General features: G+C 43.6%; 1 protein-coding gene and 1 long non-coding RNA gene across 8 annotated transcripts in view; both read right to left on the minus strand.

Moving 5' to 3' along the window:
- Positions 1–20,957, minus strand: part of CTNND2 (catenin delta 2) — a 655,193-nt gene that overhangs the window by 173,907 nt on the left and 460,329 nt on the right. The window lies entirely within an intron of this gene.
- On the minus strand, positions 10,068–11,910 carry LOC125438800. The gene is made up of 3 exons (XR_007245412.1): positions 11,535–11,910; positions 10,227–10,890; positions 10,068–10,170 (listed from the first exon to the last, which is right to left on the minus strand). It is a non-coding gene; the product is annotated as an uncharacterized LOC125438800 (long non-coding RNA).

Consider the following 20,957-nt stretch of genomic DNA (forward strand, 5'->3'; position numbering starts at 1 on the left):
CTAGGATGATTAGAGAGGTATTTAGTAAGAATGTGTGCAGTTCCTAGAAGTGCTGCTTTCTGCAGCATGTGGACTGATGTTCTGTCCAAGTTTAGGCTTTATTATTATTATTATTATTATTATTATTATTATTATTATTATTATTATTATTATTATTATTATTATTATTATTATATTGATACAAAAACAGTTATACACAGCAAACAAGATCAATATGCTGGATTTTGTATTACATCACACGTCGGACACTTCCCAAGCATCTAGGACTGTGTGATGTATCGACAAATAATGTGCAGAGCCGAGTAGGGTGGCTTTTTGCAGCTGACATATGGTGATTTTGTCAGCGCCAATTGTTTTTAAGTGCCGTCCAAGGTCTTTAGGCACTGCACCCAGTGTGCCGATCACCACTGGGACCACCTTTACTGGTTTGTGCCAGAGTCTTTGTAGTTCAATCCTTAAATCCTCATATCGTGTAAGTTGTTGTTGTTGTTGTTGTTGTTAAATTTCAGAACAAACTTTTCTTCGGCTCCATTTGTTCAGGTGCAATGCATTAAAGGCTAAATTCTTCTTATCTACATCAACAGTAATTGTAAAAATTATATCCAAGACACAGCTATTCACATGTTACCAGAAAGCAAAACTACACAGGTTGCATGGCTGGCCAATGTTGATTGATTACTTTCCCTTTTCAGGCTCCTCCCTTTCCCTTGTTTCATGACACTCTTTTCCCCTTCCAGACAGCAGGTGTAGCAGTCTTGCACTCAGCAACAATATACAGTGGAACCTCGGTTTTCATTGGTAATCTGTCCAAAAAGAATCAATGAAAACTCAAACCGATGAAAACCGAGGCAAACTTTTCCATAGGAATCAATGTAAATCCAATTAATCCATTCTAGGCACTCCAAAAAAACATACTGTCTGGGCGCGAGCCCCAGCGTGGCGCGCAGACTTGCAACGGAACCGTGGGAGGTCGCAGCAACGCCCGCTCTCATAGAAGAGATAGTGCTGCGCCGGCTGGCCAAGGCGGGCGGCCTCGTCGATCTGCCGCCTCTCCATCCCAGCGAGACGCCACATCCCTACCACAACGACTCACCGACCCGAGAACTGGACAAGATGTCGATCCATTGGCCTGTCGATCCTTTGACCTGTCAATCGACCGGCTCACCGGCGTGGACGCGCCATGCCGGGGGAGTGAAGGGGCAGGGCTCTGAGCCCAGCCGGGCTCACCCAGCCCCAGCTGAGAGTGATAGAGGAGATCTGAAGGGACGACAGCTGGGACGTGGCAGGGAAGTGAGAGGAGAAAAGGGATATAAGGCGGTGGGAAAGGAAGCTCAGGGGTGTTGGCTGAGGGAAGAGGGTGGAAGGGAGAGCTGTTAGGAGGCACGGAAAGAAGACTGCTTAGCCCAGGAGGACAGGGAGGGGAGAGTCCTGCAGACCAGCTGTGCAGGAGAACAAGCTGGGGGACCTGTGTTGAGCCCCATCCCTGTGAGGGTACAACAGGGAAGGGGGAGTGGTGGGAAACCTAGTAGGCGGACCAATCCTCGCTCAGTGAAGTAACAGAGAGAGGGGAAGGGTGCAGGAAGGGTGTCAGGGTACGCCCAAAGCTGAGGCACCCTGTGGGTGAGACTATTTAAGTCATCGGCTGGGGAGGACAACCCCCAGGTAAAGGGAGGTGGGACGGCACACTTGCCCCAGGGGGACGGGCGGTCAGGGGAGGCGCCACACATACCAAAAACACATTTTTGGTGAATAAACATAGTGTTTAATGCTGAAAACACTAACAAACAATAACACTAGGACCAGCTTCAGAGCCAGTGGACCAATGTTGCACCAGAAAGCTGTCCAAAGAGGTCTTTTTCTGACGCCACTTAAAGATTTGCCTGAAATGGGGCAAGTCATTGTCATTAAACAAGTTGCAGACATGGCCTGCAACAGCTTTGTCCTGGTGATTTTTCTCCACAAACCCCTGCACCTTACTGCAAATCGATGAAAACCGAGGCAAGTCGATGGAAACCGAGACAAATTTTTCACAGAAAAAAACGATGAAAACCGAAACCGATGAAAACCGAAGGCAATGAAAACCGAGGTTCCACTGTAGTGTTTTCCTGATCATCTGTCTTCCCAAAGGGAAATGAAATAGCTATGAAATGTTGCCTACCTGTAATTGCTAGCCCATTACTTTGAACTGAGCAAAGCACCATAACCTCACATCTCTTGCCTATTGATTTTATGACTAGATGAGAAAAGAAACCATGCCTAAGTTCAAAGAGGAGACAGACAAAGTCATCCAATGTGGGGAGAAGGGTGGAAAGCTGATGAAGTAGTGACATTCAGAGAAGGTTAACACCAAGTTGAGAGTCATGGTACAAATTCTTACATTTCCACTTCAGCTTACCCTTCTTCCCGAGACCTTGATTGAAACTGTTTTGTAAATCCACGTATCTGTGAACAAATGACACTGCAAGACTTGGCTTTCCGGACATCACAAGGGATTTTGAGGATCTGGGAAGGAAGCTGAAGGATCTGGATGCACAGGTTGTCATTTCATCTCTACTCCTGGGTGAAGGACACAGCTCAGGGAGGGATAGTGGAGGTGAACAACTGGCTTAGCAGGGGTGCTGCCAGGAATGTTTTGGCTTCCTGGACCATGGTCTGCAGTTGCATGAAAATGGACTGTGGCCATGGGATTGGTTGCACCTCATGTTTGAAGATAGGAACATTTTTGATAAAAGGCTCACAAACCTGATCAGGAAAGCTTTAAACTGAGTTATGTGGGGGAGTATTCAAGCAGGCAGGAGTTCATCAAATAGTCTGAAGGTTATGGAGAGAACTGAGCAAATAGGTCACGAGCCCGAAGTGGGAAAGAAAAAACCTTAAATAAGCAGCCATTAGGAATGAACTACGGCCTTAGATGTCTCTACACTAATGCACAGAACATGGGAAATAAACAAGACAAACTCGAACTCTTCACACAGGAAAGCCAGGGTGCGCTTGCTCCCACCTCAGGCAACCCAGGGGACCAATAAATAGAAGACAACCCCTGTAAAAGGACCCAGAGTCTGAGGTCAAGGAGGAAGTTGCTGGACTTTTCCTTTATGACCAGGGAATGTTCCAGGCAGGCAGAAAGATCTGCTTCTACCACTTCTTTTTTTTCTTGATTTCAATTTTATTGATGTACAATTTAAAAGAAATACAATGTCAAAATTTTAAGTTTTTACTCTAACAAATATCTCATCCAAAATGCAAAGACTTCCCACTTCTTCACAAAGACAAGTCTAATCTCTTTTTCTATGACAAAAACTTGCCGTTATTGTACTTATATGCTTATAATAATGTCTTACTCCTACTACAATTGAATCTACTCACTACTTTCTAATGTACAAAGCCTATGGTTAATGTCTTTTTTATATTTCACCAGGTTTCCAGGTGTGAAGGTGCCCATCTGGGTCCTGTCCTCTTATTCTGTTAATTTGTCCATTTCTGCTAAATCTAATAATTTCTTAACCTATTATTTTTTCGCTAGTAACTTTGATACCTTCTTTTTTTTAACAACAACCTTTATTTGGCATTTAAAAATAGGTTCTAGAGCATTGCCAGACATTTTTGAAATACAAATCAAGAGTACATTCAAAGCGGAGACAGGAAGACTGTAAATAGCAGTATACATTACTTAGAAAGTTCTGTCACTTGTAAAAGACATTTTGCTACTTTTTCCAAGAGCATGACATCTGTGTTGTTTAACAGAAGCTCCACAACAGAACAGTCAGAGTCACTTTCAAATTTGTCTAGGGCCAGCCTGGGAGAGAAATTCCTAATGCCCACATATCTTGGACAGTCAAGAATAATGTGAGCAAGAGTCTCCACTTGATTTTTACAGTGTGGACAATCCCGATCCTGGAGAGGTATGGATAAGTAACGACCCTTTGTAATGGCCGATGGGAAGGTATTGCATCTGGCCCCTTTGTGATGAAAAATCCATCTCTGTTGGGGTTCAGTTAATAATTCAAGATATTCGGCTATGTGCCCCTGTTCCGGTATTATTCCGACAGAGAGGGGTGAGCATGATTTATCTGCTTGCCCCAACAAGATATGATATTCCTGTTCTAGAAGTCTACTTTTCAAGGTTTGGAAAATCTCTCTGGGTGTCAGCATACAAAGATCTTCCAGTAATAAACCTATTGAGTAAATTTTTGATTTGAGAAGTTGATACCATTCGGAGGCAAATAGGTCTGGGAGCGCACTGTATATTAAACTGCGCACATCAGAGTTAAAACATAATTTGATCCAATACTTGAATGCATTCAGCCATGCTCTTGTTTCAAGTAGGTTCTGACCAGTTTCTAAGCATAGTACAGCATATGGTACAGAGTGTGGTAATCCAAGTATTTTATAGAGGAAGCCAATTTTATAGAGGATCCCTTACATTTCTGAGCAATAACCAGGTTTGCTGCTATAACCATGTACATCATAAATACTTCATTTTTCACACTTATTCACTGTCATGTTCAGCAGAAATAATTCTGTTTTAATGCTGTTAAGTTTAAATATCTTCTTTATTTCTTCTCCAATCTCTACCCAAAATTTATGCATCTTTTTACACACCACCATAAATGATAAAATGAACCAACTGACTGGAAACATTTCTAACATTTAGCAGAGATTGCTTTACAAATTTTGCTGATTTGTGTGGTGTAATATGTCTATAAAATATTTTATAAAAATTTCTCTTAGATTTTATTAGTTTTAAAGCCTGACACTTTCCCATATTCTATAATATTGTCCCAGATAGTTTCTAATGCATTTTGTGGTTGGAGTGTTGTGTGGTTTCCGGCCTGTATGGCAGTGTTCCAGTAGCATTTTCTCCTGACTTTTCACCTTCATCTATGGCTGGCATGTTCAGAGAATCTGGTGGTAGTAAAGCAAGTGGAGTATATGTACTTGTGGGATGTCCAGGGTGGGAGAAAGAACCATTTGCATTGGTTAAAGGGTGCAAACTACTGTTTTATATTTTATTGTATGTTTTAATTATGATGTACACCGCCCTGAGCTTACTGGGGATGGCGGTCTAAAAATATAATAAATAAACAAACAAACAAACAAACAAATAAATAAATAAGCAAGTGTGATTTGCATGTGTTGAATGGAATCCACCCATTTTAGCATATCTAAGTAACAGTGAAGTTGCACAATCAGCTAGTGAGGGCATCTGCACAGCAGCTGCTCGGCATTTTAATCCTGTTGATTGCTTCCTGCCTAGAGACACTCTGGGTGGGGTTCACTAACCATTGTCTTAATTCTAGTGTTTTTCAGTACCGGTAGCTAAATTTTGTTCATTTTAATAGTTTCTTCCTTTCTATTGAAATTGTCCATGTGCTTTGTGGATGTGTTTCTACACTCCTACATTCCTGCTGGGTGACCTTGGGCTAGTCACAGTTCTTTGGACCTCCCTGCACTATGGGAACACCCTTTGGAGAGGATGGGGCAGCACTGGAATGGCACCATCCTTACCCATCAGCCCATTCTGGATTGGGCTGTTAAATGTGATTCACTTTGATTCACAGAAAGATTATAGTTCAGTCAGTTGAGGTGCTGCAGTTGAGAAAGTTGTAAACTTCCACATTGGAATATAGTCCCAAACAAATATGAGAATTATCATTCATTTTTACACACTGTCTTTGTCAAAATCATTATTTTGTACATCACTGAACATGGTACTTTGATACAAGAGGATTTATGCTAAAATGTAGGCACTAGTGCCTGGCAGGGCTGGGAAGGCACTAGAACCCAGGCAAAGCATGCTACAAAAAAGAAAGTCTGGTATGCTTTGTTCTGTGGCAAAGGAATATACAATCTACTATCATCTTTCTGTGGAACAGAGTATAGAGCATTTAATTTGTTTAACTTTAACTATTTGGATTTATCCAAAAAGTCCTTTACATACAACCTTCTTATTTTTGAACAACTTTCAATAAAATTCCAAAAATTCATTCACAATAGTTTTTCATCTATGATTTTGTCATTAATTTTAATTTGATTAATGTATTTATTCTCTTTTTCTTGTCTAATCTTATTTATTGTCTAATCTGATTTATTCACAAATTTGAAATGTTTTTGTGTAGCAAATTTCATTTCTAATTCATCTATATCAAATTCTAATTCATCTATATCAAATTTTAATTCATCCATATACAACATAGATAGTTGCTTCTATAAATTTTTTATTTCTGATTGTAGTATCCTATCATTCATATTAATTTTCAATTCTCTATCTTTTTTCCTAAGTGCTTCCAACATTTTCTTCTGCTTTTCTCCTATCTTTTTTCAGAACATTATTTTCTTTTAGGAAAAAGCCCCTCATAAATGCTTTAGATGCATCTAATACTATTGTAGCATCCAACTCATTATTTAAATTCATTTCAAAGAAAAAATCATTTTTTTTCTTTTTTTCATAGAAAAGCATTTAATTTCCAATTTGGAACTTTATCTATTTTTTTAAAATATTCATTGCAACTGGAAGGGTTTGAGGTTCAGTTATAGCATTATATACATCGGTACACCATATCAAATCAATTCTTGATCATGAGTTATGTCTAATGGGGAGAAATTGTTTTTTTGGATTTTTAATTCTCTATACATCATGTAATCTTAAATCCTCAACTAAATCAAAGATTGTTTGAGGTAGTCTCCCATAGTGTGTGTGTGTGTGTGTGTGTGTGTGCATGTGTGTATCAACAGATTTCTAATCAATTGCTGTTATCAGGACTCTGTTAAAGTTTCCTAAGAATACAAAACTTTGTCTATTCCACTTCCAAAATTTTCCTTTTAGCTCACTAAATTTTTTCTGTTTATTTTCATTTGGTATGTATTTACCTACAACCAAAGTTTTTCCTTGATAACCTAGTCCGTTTTTCTTTGTCTGGTTAGGCATAAAAATATTCTTTTCCTAGATGCTGATCAGTCAATCATTTTAGTCTTTTGTACATATATGTGTCTCTTGAAGACAAATTATATCCTTTTTAAACTAAGTGGAATATTTTTCTTCTTTTCATGGGGAGCTTGATTACATTAATATTCCAAGACCCCAGAGAATAAAAATAAACTTGTGCTAAAATAAAACTTACTTTTACTTGTTCCTCCCTTCTTTTCTTCAGTTAAATACTTTTTATTTCTCTTTAAAATTCTTTGACTGATGTTAATCAATTTTCTTTGCTATCCATATCAACAAAATTCCTTCTAAATCCTCCCATTTAAATGAAATATCTTTTTTCTTTAAACATCCAACCAAAAATTATAATCCCTTCTTTTCCTAAGTAGTCTGAGTGGTATTTCTTTCAAAATTGGTAACCCTCCCTTCTACTTTCAATCTTTCTGCTGAATTTTTAAAAAAGATGATATCATGCAATTTAATCCTGGCCAAAAAAACAAGTATATCTTGGGGAAGTCTTTTCTCTCTATTTAAGTTCAGACAGAATGGTCCATTGGTACTTACCGTGAAGGGCCTTTCTCCTGGCAGGCGTAGGGCATCTCTATGGGTTGTTCCTTTCCCTGCTTAGGAGGCAGGGCTTTACTGGTTTTTTCTTCCACTTCCTTTTCACTCGCTCACTCCCCCCCTTCAACTGCCAGTAATGGATTGACCGCGCAAAACATGAGCACGCATTCAGAAAACAAACTAGGAACTTGGATACAAACACATCCACCTAAACCTCTCTCTCTCTTTTTTTAACCTCAACGGTATAACCAACTCTGACTCATCCTTCCAGTAGACAATCTCAGGGAGGGCCGAGATGCCCTACGCCTGCCAGGAGAAGGGCCCTACATGGCAAGTACCAATGGGCCGCTATCCTGGAGGCGTAGGGCATCTCTATGGGACATACCAAAGCAGTGTCCCGCTCCCCGGGTGGGAAATTAGTCTCCGGAAACATGACTCAACACCCTGGTGCCGAAGGCAGTACATTGCTCAGCCCAGGATTGAATCTTATAGTGCCGTACAAAAGAGAACTTAGCACGTAGCAGGTCCGATCTGCATGGGAGATGCAGTGGTTCCTGCTGAGACATCTGAGCGATCGTGGAAAACCACGGTCTCCTGGGCCAATAGGGTGCTACCAAAATCAGATCGTTCCGCTCCAACCTCAGCCTGCGTAACAATTTTGGAATGGGTGGGAACGCAAAGAGAACTCCTTCCGGCCACGGAGCCACTAGGGCATCTGTTGCTATCGCTGATTGATGGTAATACCGGGTGAAGAATCTCAGCAACTGGGCATTCTCGGGTGAGGCGAACAAGTCCACCTGTGGCCTGGGAAACCATGTGGCTATGCTTTTGAATACTGCCGGATGAAGTTGCCAACTCGGCATTCGAGATCGTCTTTCGACTTAACCAGTCTGCCTTGGTATTCAGGATGCCACTGATGTGCTCTGCCCGAATGGACGCTAAATGATTCTCCGACCACGTCAACAGTTTGGCCGCTTCTACTTGGAGAACTGATGATCTGCTTCCTCCTTGATTGTTTAAGTACGCCTTTGCAGCTACATTGTCCATCCTTATTAGTACGTGACAACCCCGGATGCTCGGACTGAAATGACGCAGAGACAGGTGGATTGCACGCAGCTCCAACAGGTTGATGGGTAGTTTTGAGTCCGGCCTGAACCACTGACCCTGGACGAACCGGTGACCCATGGTCGCCCCCTATCCGGAGAGACTTGCATCTGTGAAAACTTGAACTGTAGACCTTACTAAGTATTGTTTCCCTTTAGACAGGTTGCTGCTGTCTGTCCACCAGACAAGGCTCCTTTTGACTGATGAAGGCACCACTAACCAACTGTCCTTCTGCATTATATCTAGTTGGTACTGGCGAATGTGTTTAATCCAAACCAACAACGCCCTGGAAACAGTGGCTGTAGGTATTAGAACCTTAATTAACACGGCCAACCAGTCATGAGCCTTCTTCATCGCTACCTCAGACTTCCTGTCTAGGAGATCTCTAATATATCTCCCCATCCTTAGAAACTAAATTGCCTGATTGCAAATTTGCCACTGGTGCATCAACAATCGGAGTCTGTAACAGGTCATGAACATAAGCGGACATGAGAAAAATCGCTTGCTAGACGGAGGAACTGTCTTCCTAGAAGTGGGATTAATACACTCCTTTTTAATCCGCTTCTCAAAGGATTCAGCAGCGGAAATTTTTTAAATGGATTTTCCTCCTCTGGGAAATAGCTCTGGTTTCCCTTCGGGCATCCCTTAATTGGCTTCCCCTGAGCCTGTCCTGTAGGGTCCTCAGCATCAGCCGGATCAGTAAGATCCAAAGCAGAAATGATTTTTGTAATAAGTGACAAATCCTCTGCTTTGAAAAAAAATCCTGAGGCCCTTGCTCTGGCTCCCTCTGGACTCCATCGTCCTCTGCAGGTCAGGAGAGAACTTGTGCCTCATCCTCCAGGCACTCTCCTTTCATCTTAAATATTCCTCTTGAAAAGGAGCAGAATTTGTTAGGTGGTCTCCATCCCTAGTCATGTGCCTAACGCCCCTGCAATCTGCCTGGCAGAGACTGCCTTGGGCTTGTTGCCTAACCTGTCCTCCCTCTGGGACAGCAAAGAGCCTAGTTTGAGGAGGTCTTGAAAATTCCTGCCTAAAGGACTGGGTCAGAAATTGCGCGAACTGAAAAGGGGAGATGCTGCTCCAAGCAGAAGTATCCTCAGAAAGCAGAAAGGGGTTGAGTGCAGAGGGCTGGTAAACCCGCTCACTCCCTCCCCTCAGCACTAGAGCTCCCTCGGTGGTTCGTGGAGCTGTTGCCTGTGAGCTGTGACCCTGATTTAAAGCCGCTTGTTGACTAATGCCCCCTATTTGTAGCGCACTTTCCTCTTTATGAGGCTCTTTCCGCACTTGAGAAGGAGGGGGGACTTCTTGTGCTTAGCGCCTGACTGTCTTTTTCTGCTTTTGCGCGGCAACGCTCTCTGAACCTGTGCGGGTCTGGCTGTTGCTTCCTCCTTCTCCCGGTCTTCCAAGGAAACCCCTGATTGGGGAGTGGAAGCCCTGGCCGTGTTTGCCCTAGTCGCCTCTCCCTTTGGGGAGAAAACTCTCTGGTGGCCATTCCGCGGATCGCGCCAAACGCCCCTTTCTCCTGGCAGCACCTTAACGTTAAAATGGCGCCCACAACTCTTTCTCCTCACAATCGCCTCAGCAACTCTTTCTCCTCACAATCGCCTCAGCAACTCTTTCTCCTCACAATCACCTCAGCGCGCTGCCCAGCGAGAAGCAACGCCCCTTTCTACATCGACACACACACGGGGGAAGCAAAACCACACGAGGAGTGGGCAACACACAAACAACCAGTCACTCACACACCATTCACACAGGGAGCAAAGAAGAAGTTGTGCTCTCCTATCAAGAGGCAGGAACGTTACTGGCAGTTGAAGGGGGGGAGTGAGCGAGTGAAGAGGAAGTGGAAGAAAAAACCAGTAAAGCCCTGCCTCCTAAGCAAGGGAAAGGAACAACCCATAGAGATGCCTTACGCCTCCAGGAGAATGCTCTGTCCACCTCTAAATTCAATATATCTTCATCCAATTCCATGTACTCTGCTAGAATTGCCACCATCTTTTCTCTGGTGTTATTGCCTTCCCCTTTACTCCACAAAAATAAAATATATGTTCTTTCTGACACAATTCTAAAATTGCCAGTTGATCTGCCATCTTCTCAGTGTCCTTTTCTAGCATTTCTAGTTTGTTTATCACCTCTGCTTTATTATTTGTAATTTTCTTTATGTCTGATGCCATTTCTGCTATATTTCTTACATCTTCTTCATTTGTATTATTTCTTTTTTCATACCTGAAATAACATTTTCCATTTTATTCAACCAGTCATCCAATTTAGTTAACTTGCCATCTAGATTTTTAAAGCTTAGGCCATTTCCGCACGGCCAGGATGCGCCCCCACGCCGCCAAGAGTTCTGGCGGTGTGGGGAAATTTTAGCTTCAATGTCGCATGAACGGCGGCGAAGCGGAGGCCGGCAGTGAGGCCGCCCTCTTCCCGATCCGCCCACTCACGGTGTTCGCTGCGTGCGCCATGCGCCTGCTGGGCGTCGCGGCCCCGGCCACGCTGCCCTCCACGGCCCCTGGAGGTCAGAGGACGAGTGATGTGGGCAGAACTACGACGCCCAACGAGTGACGACGGGACACCCGTGAGTGTGGGCAGTAAAGAACTCTGGCAGCCAACGGCGGCAGCGAGGACACCGTTAATTAGGCGAGGGGCGGGGCCTGCGGCATCCAACGAAGCGACGGCAGGGACACCGTGAGTGGGGCGGACGAGGAGGAACAGCGTCTTCCGGCGGCGATTCTGCGCAGCCACCAGGAAAGAGCGCTTCCTCCCCAACAACAACCCTTTAAAGGGTTGTTGTTTAGGAGTAACCCTTGGCGCCGCCCTGGGGGGAGGAAGCGCCAGTCAGGTAAGCGCACATACCAATGTGACTTGAAGCATTTGTGGCGGCCCGAAGTGATGTTTTTACCGCCCCCAGGCCGTTGTTAATGGGCCGTGCGGAAACGACCTTAGAGTCTTTCTGAAGTCATTGTCAACTGTTATTGTCTCTTGTTGCTTTGCCCATCCTATTTATCAATGTAATTGTGTAACTTCTCAATTCTACACACTATATAATCAATCTGTGTTGCTACAACCTTTAATTACAAGTTTCTGGTTTCTCTGTCCCCCTCCCCTGTTAATTTGGTTATATAATTTAAAGTAGTCACTAATTCTTTAATTTATAAACATTTTAGGGAAAATTATCTCCAGCCATTGCAGTATTTATGAATTTCATTAATTATCTCTGTCAAACCAAGGTCTGTCCTTGAAGCTGCTAGAACAAAGTATTTGTTTTATCAGCTCAAAGCACTTCCACCTCCCACTCAACTCTCCATGCTTCAGCTTTCTCGTTTATTTATTTATTATTTCGGCTTTTATACCACCCGATCCCCAGAGGATCCCCGATTTGCACTCAACAAACCACAACAGCCTATTTTCTAAGTGTTACAGTTTTCCTGCTTTTGTTAGAAGTCTTAGAAAATGCTTTGCTTAAATTTTAGTGTACCTAGTTCTCCTCGGATGCAAATAAAGCTGCCCAATCGTGCACAAAGGCTGCCATTTGGATCATAAAATATGGCCATTTCTTGGTGGTTCCACCAAAGGATGCCTTCAACTCTCTGTCCACTGCTCTGTGAATGGTGAAGGGACAGGCAACACAGGAGCAACGACTCCCGGAAGAGTGCCAGGAGGTTTCTGCAAGGTCAGTCTCATTCCAGTTCACCCCTGCTTGACAGCAGTGTCTCAATGGAGGCTACAACCATGAAGGTTGCTGATGGTCCAATGGTAATGTCAGGGTCTTGAGCAATGGAAAACGGTCCAGGTCAACCATGTCCATTCATGCAGGGGTTGGATTTGGTACAGCTCCATTCCCATCCTCCAGCTTGGAAGGTTTGTTCCCCCATCCAAGTCCTGGGGGCTTCTTGTCTCCCACATCAGTAGGTTGCAGGGTGGTCCCCCCATCTGCACTGGGGTCACTGGCCATGGCTGCAATGCAGACCATATATCCCCCACAGGATGGATGCATAGTTAGTTCTGTCAAACTGTCGTGCCCCTGGCCCGTTCAATAATAAGACTTCAGGTTCAAATGAGTTATTTTATTGAAAACAGCATCAGAATTAAGAATTCAGACTTCTATTGACAGAACTAAAAGTGCCAAAGAAGCTCCCATTATATTCCTTCCACTCTATTCCCCACCTCCTCCAACAGCCTTTCAATGCCAGTTCCCAAGAGGGGAAAATGACACCTCTTGATTCCCATTAGAAGGTTAATACACAGCCTTCACTGAAGCAAAACAACCAATACTTCCCAGGACTTTGAAGTGTAGCAACTACCAGGTGTCTAATGAGCAGATTAGGCCATGTCTGAAAGTAAAACTGAGACGTAAACAATAGAAAGCACTCCTAGAGAGAGAATCCCACATCCCGACTGGGAGATATTTCAGGATTGGGCTGAACAGGGCCAGACCATGACAATTGCTCTCATAGGTTTTAATGAATACGTTTCAAGCTGATCATGTATTGAAGTAAACTGAACTGGCTAGCTAATGAATGATTTGTGATCACACAGAAAACTAGGGCTTGTTGTTACCTTCAAACTATGGTTTGCACTTCTTAAGCAAATCAGAAATTCAAACCAATATCAAACCAATGTTTGGAATCTTGATTTACAGGAAAAGCAGAAACAGTTTGAATATACAAACAGCAGAAATATACAAACAGCAAAAACCATAGATTCCTCTCAACCACAGGTGTGCCACCAAGGTGATCAGCACCATCATGAAGACCCTGGGAACTAAGGAGATGTATTGGAAATATTGTCCTTAGATGTAGAAGTGCAGGAAACATCAGTGTGATGGATAAATAAGGATAGGTAAATATGCCAAAGTAAAAAAAAAAACTGAGCCACTGCAATGCTATTTTTCCAAGTGATTTTGTTGCTTCAGATTGAAAATGTCTCTCCACATTTTGGACTTTTCTGGGGATTTTGGATCTGGAGATCTTTGGTTCTCTGATCCTTTTGTTTGAATGAAGGGCGAAAGGAGCGAAAGGACCCATAGCTTTTTCCTTTGTGATCCTTGTCCTTTGAAGTCAGGTGTGAAGAAGGCATCACCTTTCCCGCCTTTTTTCCTACTAGTATTTCTTCCAGAGTTGATTCTCTGAACAGCAGTCTGCCTACAATTTGTTCTGTTGAAAGGCTGACCTTATTTAAACTATCTATTTTCAGTTTTCCAGCCATGAAAAGTTTCTTTTTCCTAGTAGTTTCTCTTTCAATTTTTCTCTTGCAGCAGAGCTCAAAAGAAGCAAGCTGTCTGAACTGCAGGGCTATCAGAACTGGAATGGCCAGCCCCCTATAGTCAAAGAGAGTAGCAAAAAAACTGCATAGCCCTGCATGAACAACTGGAGGAGTGACCTAACTAGCCTAGATGATGGAATCCCACTGAACAACAAAAGAGAGAGACATCTGGCGACACTGTAAATTTCAGCTATTTGCCTGAAATAATACCTTTATTTATATCAAATTGGGAATATAATTGCAAACATATCCTGTTTCTGGAGCACATTTAACTCACTTGTACAAGAAATGTCATAAATGGAAATAAAGTAAAATGGGTTAATTAGTCACCATTGATCATTGTAATTACAGGATAGGAAAAAAGTGGAGACAGATGTCAGAAAAAGACTCAGTACTATGACACTGGTAGAATACACTTTCAATCAGAGCAAATAGAAAACCTAGCTATCTGCACACTATTAAGTATTAGTACACGTATCCACAACAATTAAAATCTGACTGCAAAATTATCTTTCTAGTCCAGGGGTCTGCAACCTGCGGCTCTCCAGATGTCCATGGACTACAATTCCCATCAGCCCCTGCCAGCATGGCCAATTGGGAATTGTGGTCCATGAACATCTGGAGACCCGCAGGTTGCAGACCCCTGTTCTAGTCTATAATGACACTCAGTTTATCGAGTGAAAATTTACTTGTGGTCTCTGACCCAGGGAAGTCTGGTTTTCTCAGTCCTGGTCTCAGCCTGTGTTTGCATTGCAGGCAGTGTGCTGCTTCTGTATTTCTGCAGAGGAAGGATGTATGTCACCATAAGCTAGCAAGATTGGTTTTCATCCAGCTTCATCCAACTGATGTATAATGGTTGGTGCATACTGCTGCCAACTTTGAGGACAGCAGCCAACACAGCAGGGCAAATGGAAGAAAATCTTTGTTTCCTGTGTTCTCAGTGCCTGCGACACTCAGTGCCCTCAGTTTCTTTTTGGTACGCTATCTTTTAGAATAAGCCCTGAAGGATTAAGATACTAAATTCTCAAAATCAGTAGCTCTGTACTATTTAATGCAAGAAGAGTTCTGCTATGAAGGACACATGATCTTCCTTCCCTTCAGCACAACAAGGTAAACAGAAGAGATGGCAGGTGATTTATTCTACACCTGATAAAAAACCTGATGTGTCTGAATTTAAATTCCATGTACTTTTGTATTACTTTACTCTTGGTAACAGAATTACATTACTGCTTGTTACAGATACCAGACCTTAGAGAAGCATATTTTCTCTCCTGGAACGCAACTGAGCAGACAGGTGAATGACTATTTTTAGGGTTAGCTGAAACTGCTGAAATTTCATAGGATTAAAAAGTTGGAAGGGACCTGAAGACTATCCAGTTCAATTCCCTGCATCTGCAAAATGACCTAAACATCCCTGACAAATAATCATCCAATCTCCACTTAAACACACGTAAGGAGGGAGAACCCACAACATCCCCGGACCACAGATAGCCTCCACTGAGCTAACTTTATTGTTAAAAAGCATCCCCCCCCCAATATCCTGCCAACATCTTCCCACTGACTTGTCTCCTAGACACTATGAACCTTAAGATCAAATCTGGCTTCTTTGCTGCTGAATCACACTGTCTACTCATACTCAATTACAGTCCACAAAAACCCCAAGAACCTGTTTACTCAGAGGACCATTGTCCATCCTGTACGTGTGCATAATATTGTTACTAAATGTGAAATCCTACTTTTATCTCTATTAAATCACATCTCAAGGGTGTGATTAATTAAACGCAGATTGATAGACAATGAATGTCAAGAACTTAGCTGTCAAGCCAGGAATAGTTTCTGTGTGAGCCTGGAGCTAGACCAATGTGGACAATCACTGGAGACTTATCTCTCTCCCCTGACTAACCCACAACAATGCAGGGTGTTCATGTTAGTGAGACTCAATGTGCTACCCTTGGCAATACTACATGGGAGATTCCAGAACATACCTCATGCAGCTAGATTTTACCTCTGTGGCGAGAGCTACGTAGAATCAGTCATATGTGTCCTTCTCCACTGCCCTTTTTATCAGATAATTTAAGTTTATTAATCTGCTGTAAGTAGGGAGTGGCAATCAGATAAGAGAAAGGTGATGACTGCTCAGGAAAGGGGTATAATAGATCTAGTTACTAAGTTTCTATAGCAAGCAATGAGGATTAATGAAGGTAAAATAACACCAATTTAACTATTAAATATGGGTGAGAAAGTGAGATTTTATATCTATGTATTCTTTTGGAAACCTTTTTATATGCCAATAAAAAGTTTTTGAATTTGAAATCACACCATGTTCACATCTGCCCATTTCTTCAATGTATCCAAGTCTAACTGTATTTTATTTTTATCTTTTGGAGCGTTTGTTACCCCACCCATCTGCAAATTTAATGAGTAATTCCTTCACACCCTCATCTAGATCATTGATACACATATTAAAAAATACTGGGCCCGAAACTGAGCCATGCAGCACCCCACTAGACAGTACTCTCCAATCAGACAAGGAACCATTACGTACTACTCTTTGAGCGCAATTATCCAACCAATTCCTTATCAAGTTACCCATCCTAAAATCAAATCCATAGTCTTTCAATTTGCCAATCAAAAACATCATGGGGAATCTTATCAGATGCCTTACTAAAGTCCAAATGTACAATATCCACAGCATCACCAGCGTGGTATAGTGGTTAAGAGGTGTGGGGTCTAATCTGGGAAACTGGGTTTGATTGTCCACTTCACGTGAGCAGCAGTTTCTGGTGAACTGGATTTATTTTCCTGCTCCTACACATAAAATCTGCTGGGTGACCTTGGGCTAGTCACAGTTCTCTCAGAACTCTCTCAGCCCAACCTCACCAAGTGTCTATTCTGGGGAGAGGAAGGGAATGAGTTTGTAAGCTGCTTTGAGACTCTTACAGCAGAGAAAAGCAAGGTATAAATTGAAATTCTTCTTCTAAACCTGTCACCCAAACAAAAAAGTAAATGATTAGAGACAAACCCATGCCACTTCTAATGAGCAAATTATCCTATAGATGTTTGCATATCAGCCCTTTTAAAATATGCTCCAAGATTTTTCCTGAAACAGAAATTAAATTAACCAGCTCATAGTACCCTATCTTATTCTTCTTCCTCTTTCTCCACATTAGGACACTTGCCTTTCTCCAGTCATCCGACACATCATCTGTCCCCAAGAGTATTTCAAGATAACGGATAATGGCTCCACCAACTCTCCAGCTAGCTCATTAAGTACTCTCAGATGGGCACCATCCAACCCAGGGGACTTATATCCATCAAAACCATTCAGATATGTCTGAACAACCACTGTACTTATTCCCACATGCAAAACCTAAGTACTGCATATCACCATATTTAAAGGGGCCTCTGTTCTCTTTCAGAGAGAAGACTGAGGCAAAATAGGCATTTCGACTCTGTGCCTTTGTTTTATCCAGTAAGCTTCTTCATTTTCACTAGGCTTGTATTTGGTCCATTTGGCTTGTATTTGAGCATAATCCAAGCCACCCAAATGCAAGCCAAAAACGAATCTATTTGAATACCTGAATCCGAATCACAATTTGGGCATTCAAATGGATCTGGGGGAATTTAAAGGGAGCCTCAAGGGAGCTCACATTTAAAAGGAACCCACCCTTTCTGCGATGTCTTTCCCTTCCAACACTCTTCCCCATAGAAGTCTTCCCATCATCTCTTCAAATTTGCTAAAAATGGCCCTACAGGACTTCAAGTGGATGGAGCTCAGCTGCTGCAGCCTCTGAGTCTGCAGGGAGAACTAGGTGAATTGAATGTATGACTGGTGGTTATAAATCACCAGTCGAACTCTTTCCCTTGCCAGTGTCAGGACCAAGCCTCTCAGTGCCCAGATGTCTTGCTGTGTAAGAATTGCAAATGTTTTCCTGTAGCTGCTTTTCTGTTTCCCTCTTCCCTTCCTGGAAACTCCCTGGTGCCAGCTCTCCTGCAAGAAGGTGCGAACGGTTCCCAAGTTCTTTGAAGCTCTGTAGTGCAAATGTTGTAGAATTTGTAAGGCACCACATTTGGTGTGGGACAAATGGGGGGAGGGGTTTGAAGGATATAATTTCTGGATCTAAGCTGGAAAGCTTAGATTCAGCTTTCTATTGTTACTCTACACGTTGTTAGAAATAAACTGCTTTAGGACTTTCCTACAGTCTCTGTTATTTCCACTTTTGAGAGCCTGACATTAAGCTGAATCTCACAGTTTGACCCGTACTCGGATCCATGGCCGGAAAGGATGGAACGACAAGCGGGTCCCTTACGGGCGAACCTGATGGAGGGAAGGGACTGGTCCTGGACAAGGACGAGGAGCCCTGCGACCTGGACTCAGGAGATGGGGAGACTGACATGATCCTTCCTTGGGTGCCGCGCACAGCACCAGTGGTGGGGAGAGCGTGGGATTGCCCTACGCGTGGGTTCCCTCTCGGCAGTCAGGCCAGGGGGCCAAGGCGACTGGGCGGCATGCGTCCACTTGGCTCACGCAACCCATAGATCAGGACATTTATTCAGAGTGGGACCCAGCGGCGCAAAGTGAGTGGTCGTGGGCCCAGGTCCGAGCAGGGGCATGGGCCCTTGAGCGAGGTGTGGTTGCTTGGCGGCAGGAGCGAGATGAAATGTGGCAGGAGATAGACTTCCTACGGCGCAACATGGAACTCCTCTTGGCCTGCGCAGAGGCGGCAGAGCGTGATCGTCAGGATCCACCGCAGTTGCAGCTGCTGCAGCCTCCGAAGGAGGAGCGGCTGGTGCCCGCGCTCCCCAACGACGAGCTGCCCGGGCAGCCGGGGCCACTGGGCCCATCCAGATCGCAACAACCGCAGACACCAAAGCGGCTGTGGCGTGTGAAGGCCCGTTTTGATGGGACGATGGAGAAGCTGGCCTACTTCCTCGTACAGGTTGAGGTGCACATGGAGAAGCACAGCGGTGACTATGAGGATGAGGTTGAGCAGGTACATGAGGTGGGGGCTCTCCTGGAGGGAGCAGCGGCTAGTTGGTACGTGGGACTTTACAAGAGCCGGGCGCCCGAACTGCGTTCCTTCCCCCACTTCATGTTGGCCCTGCGGCGGCAGTTCAAGGATCCGTTTGAGGAGGAGAAGGCCCAGGTCAGGCTACAGCAGATCCGGCAAGGGTCCCAATCCGTGAGTGAGTACGTCTCAGAGTTCCGCCAGCTGGCTGGGGTGGTCCAGGACTGGCCGGAGCAGGTGAAGATCTACTTCTTCTGAGAGGGACTTCACCCAGAGGTGGCACAATGGGCCATGGTGACGGCGGAGCGGGCGAAGCGGAGATTCACCTACAGAGGGTGCAGCTACTGAAACAATGGGACAAACTCCCACCGGCATCTTCCCGTCCCTCGTTGGAGGATACCTCCACAGCTCGCGGTGGCAAGGAGGCAAGGGAGTCGCTTTATGCTTGACGGCGACGGCTGGGACTGTGCCTGAGTTGCGGCGGTGAGGGACACAAGGTGGCGGTGTGTCCGAGTAAGAAATCCGACTCCCTGATGGTTCCCGCCAGCATCGCGGTGACGACCAGGATGATTCCAGGTCCAGGAAAGAAATCCCCGTTCAAGAAAGGAGCAGGACTACAAGTGGCATCGCACGAGGCGAGCTCGGCCTCCGAGGAGGCAGGTGGCCCCGAGTCCAGTGAGGAGTCAGCGGGAAACGACAGCGACCTGGCCTGATGCGCGCCCGACACCAGGTCCCTTCAAAGGGTGCGAAATTGACAGTGAGTGGAACCAATGGCCCATTCCTTCTCCCAGTGACTGTGTCGAATCAAGTTGAAATAATTAATTTATTATTACAGTCAAAGGCCAGCAAATTACAGTCAGGGACCGACAAATTCTATACAGCAAATTACGGTCAAGGATCAACAAATTCTATACACACTCTCAACCTTGTAATTCCCCGTGTAATTGTAATATATGAAATACCCTAAAATCAACACTGAGGCCTAATTTGTTTCACTTGTCCCATACATACGGTAACTTAGCGTTAAAATACATCCAGTCCATAACTTAGCATTAAAAAATCCAATCCATAACTTAGCGTTAAAAAATCCAATCCATAACTTAGCGTTAAAATAAATCTGATCTATAACTTAGCGTTAAAATGATTCCAATCCATAACTTAGAGTTAAAATGAGTCACTCAAGTTAAAATTATTCATATATGCGTGTGTTCGCCTACTTATTATCTTTCGGCCTGTCTGCACTCCCATTTGTTCAATCCTAGATTAAAATAATAATAGTAATAATATTAATAATTAATAATGATTGTGAGCCATATATTCATATATCTGTATCTCTAATACAATATCAGTTGCCTGCTCACTGGTCTGCGTTTCTTTATAACAAATGTACAAAATTTGGCAACCAGTCTAAACCAGTTTGGATTTTTGTTTTCCAGGAGCTTCCTTATACATACATTTTCTGGATAGCCCCTGAAGTTATTTAATATTGGGTCTAGTATTTTGGCTCTTATTTCTCTGAAGTGAGGGCAGCAGAGGAGGATGTGGCCTGTAGTGTCCATTTCTTCTAAATTACAGGAGCAGATCCTCTTTTCTTTGGGTATCTTCTTATATCTCCCTTCTAGGATCTCAGAAGGGAGTGATGCACATCTCACCAGGGTAAACGCCCTTCTAAGTGTATGTATTTCAATGTTAGATATATATGGGGCTGGTGACTGTATGTATCTACAGGATGCTTCTAGCGTAAAATCTGGATACTTGTGCAAATCTTGTTGTCTGGCAATATCTTGTACCCTTTGCTTGAGAGTGCTTTTTGCTGTAAATATGGGTTGAGATTTTAAGTCAAGAAGTGATAAACCCATCCTTGTGGCCTTCTCATTGATTTCCCAGAGCCATCTGGGTTGAAAAGAGTCACTGACAATAAGTGGCCATAATCCTTTTTGGTTACTATGTGCCTTCAACCATAGATAGGCTGTTTGCAAGAAGATTCTGTCTTCTATCCTCATTAATCCAGCTTCTAGCCTTAAAAAGGCGTTGGCCACTCCTGGAGGTACTTGCAGGATAGCTCTTAAGAATTTCGTTTGAGTTCTCTC

Source organism: Sphaerodactylus townsendi, linkage group LG09 (assembly GCF_021028975.2).
Source record: "Sphaerodactylus townsendi isolate TG3544 linkage group LG09, MPM_Stown_v2.3, whole genome shotgun sequence".
NCBI lineage: Eukaryota > Metazoa > Chordata > Lepidosauria > Squamata > Sphaerodactylidae > Sphaerodactylus > Sphaerodactylus townsendi.